At 61.4% G+C, this 2,500-nt stretch overlaps 2 non-coding genes and 1 pseudogene across 2 annotated transcripts in view; all 3 read right to left on the bottom strand.

Annotated features, from left to right (window-relative positions):
• LOC146142409 (large subunit ribosomal RNA) overlaps positions 1-1,097 on the bottom strand; it is a 3,679-nt pseudogene extending 2,582 nt beyond the window's left edge.
• Positions 1,098-1,345: 248 nt separating this feature from the next.
• LOC146142408 (5.8S ribosomal RNA) lies at positions 1,346-1,499 on the bottom strand. Its single transcript, XR_014498860.1, has one exon. It is a non-coding gene; the product is annotated as a 5.8S ribosomal RNA (ribosomal RNA).
• Positions 1,500-1,746: 247 nt separating this feature from the next.
• LOC146142407 (small subunit ribosomal RNA) overlaps positions 1,747-2,500 on the bottom strand; it is a 1,811-nt gene continuing 1,057 nt past the window's right edge. Inside the window, exon 1 of the ribosomal RNA XR_014500775.1 lies at positions 1,747-2,500. This exon is cut by the window's right edge and continues 1,057 nt beyond it. This is a non-coding gene — a ribosomal RNA (small subunit ribosomal RNA).

Raw genomic sequence — 2,500 nt, 5'->3', positions numbered from 1 at the left:
CACGTCAGAATCGCTACGGTCCTCCACCAGAGTTTCCTCTGGCTTCAACCTCTTCAGGCATAGTTCACCATCTTTCGGGTCCCAACGCGAACGCTCTCGCTCGACCTCTCCGGCAAAGCGGACGAGATCGGCCGGTGATGCGGCCGCCGCGAACGACGACGTCTCACCTCCGCCGGACCGCGCCGACATTCACTTTCACTGCGCCCATGGGTTTCGTACTGCCCCGTGGCTCGCGCTCACGTTAGACTCCTTGGTCCGTGTTTCAAGACGGGTCGGGAAGGTGGCTGACTTCAGCCGCGGACCCCGTGCGCCTCGCGAAACGACACCGGAAGCGCGACCGAGACGAAGAGGCTGGGCACTGAGAACAGTCCCCGACCCACGACGCCCCAGCCGGCACCGGGCGCTCGGCCCCGAAGGGCAGACGCGGCGATCTCTCCTCGCCCGAACGGCGGGCCGACGGACACGCGCGCCTATAGTACCCGACCGAGGCCGGGTTACCTTGCGCGCGGCCTTCTCGCCGCCGTCCAGACGGTCGCGGCCTTCGCCCGGCGCTAGTGCGCTGGTCCCCGATCGGGCGGCGCCGCCGGCGGCCCGTGAGGGTCCGCACGACAACGTCGCCGACAGGGGGCCGGCTGAAAGCGACCGGGCGACCCGACAGGCCCTCCCGTTTGCCTCTCGACGGTTTCACGTACTCTTTAACTCTCTCTTCAAAGTGCTTTTCAACTTTCCCTCACGGTACTTGTTCGCTATCGGTCTCGTGACCGTATTTAGCCTTAGATGGAGTTTACCACCCGCTTTGGGCTGCATTCCCAAACAACCCGACTCTGGGAAGACGCCGTAGCGCGCCCGCCTGTCGCCGCCATGGGCCTGACACCCGCTCTGGGAAAAGGCCTCGATCAGAAGGACGCGGGCGACCGGCGAAGCGCGCCGTGACGAATTCCGTACGCCACAATTCCGCGCACTCCAAAAGCGCGCGGATTCGGCGATGGGCACATCCCGCTTCACTCGCCGTTACTGAGGGAATCCTCGTTAGTTTCTTTTCCTCCGCTTAGTAATATGCTTAAATTCAGCGGGTAGCCTCGTCCGACCTCAGGCCGAAAGTAAGGACCGGGACTATTCTTCCCGTTCCGCGCTCGCCGTCGGCGCCGCGCGCCGCCGCGCACCTCGATTCCCGCCCTTGAGCCGCCAGCCGTTGGCCTCTTCGAGGTCGACTCGCCGCCGCCGCGCGGGATTCTGGTCGCGATCGTCGCGCATCGTGCCGTGCTGTCTTGAGCGGGACGGGCGCTCGCGCGTCCGACGCCGCAGCAGCCGCGCGGAGAAATCCCCGCGCGGAACGTTTGCAACGCGACCCTGAGGCGGGCGCGGCCCCGGGATTGACCCGAGGCCGCAATTTGCGTTCAGAACGTCGATGCTCAATGTGTCCTGCAATTCACACTAATTCACGCAGCTAGCTGCGTCCTTCATCGACTCACGAGCCGAGTGATCCACCGCCAAGAGCCATCCACGATTGTTTCGCTCGCACAGTGCCTCGCACTAAAGGGTGACAAAATATACCGCGCCGAGCGGTCGGCCAGGCCGACGCTTGAAGCCGGAGCGCGCGGCACCGCGGCACTCGACGCGCAAACATTACCGGGTGACCGAATCGCCGGCCGGCGCGCCGCTCCTCGCGGGTCGGGCGCCGGGTAGCAAAAACTTTTTCTCTCGCTTGTCCGAGTTTCGCGTTCGCCGAAGCGTTTGCGAGACCGTTAATGATCCTTCCGCAGGTTCACCTACGGAAACCTTGTTACGACTTTTACTTCCTCTAAATGATCAAGTTAGATCGTCTTCTCGGACGCCGGCTCGACCGTTGCCGGCCGCGCCAGGTCCAATCGGAGGACCTCACTAAACCATTCAATCGGTAGTAGCGACGGGCGGTGTGTACAAAGGGCAGGGACGTAATCAACGCGAGCTAATGACTCGCGCTTACTGGGAATTCCTCGTTCAAGGGAAATAATTGCAATTCCCTATCCCTAGCACGACCGGGGTTCAGCGGGTTACCCAGACCTGTCGGCCAAGGCGAGCACATGCTGATCCGGTCAGTGTAGCGCGCGTGCGGCCCCGAACATCTAAGGGCATCACAGACCTGTTATTGCTCAATCTCGTGTGGCTAAACGCCACTAGTCCCTCTAAGAAGTTAGACGCCGACCGATTGGGTCGCGTAACTAGTTAGCAAGCCAGAGTCTCGTTCGTTATCGGAATTAACCAGACAAATCGCTCCACCAACTAAGAACGGCCATGCACCACCACCCACAGAATCAAGAAAGAGCTCTCAATCTGTCAATCCTCACTGTGTCCGGGCCGGGTGAGATTTCCCGTGTTGAGTCAAATTAAGCCGCAGGCTCCACTCCTGGTGGTGCCCTTCCGTCAATTCCTTTAAGTTTCAGCTTTGCAACCATACTTCCCCCGGAACCCAAAGACTTTGGTTTCCCGCAAGCTGCCGGAGAGGTCGTAAAACTAACGC

Source organism: Ascidiella aspersa, chromosome 5 (assembly GCF_963924565.1).
Source record: "Ascidiella aspersa chromosome 5, kaAscAspe10.2, whole genome shotgun sequence".
Lineage (NCBI taxonomy): Eukaryota > Metazoa > Chordata > Ascidiacea > Phlebobranchia > Ascidiidae > Ascidiella > Ascidiella aspersa.
The sequence above is the reverse complement of the archived record's forward strand: the minus strand, read 5'-3'. Positions and strand labels throughout refer to the sequence as shown.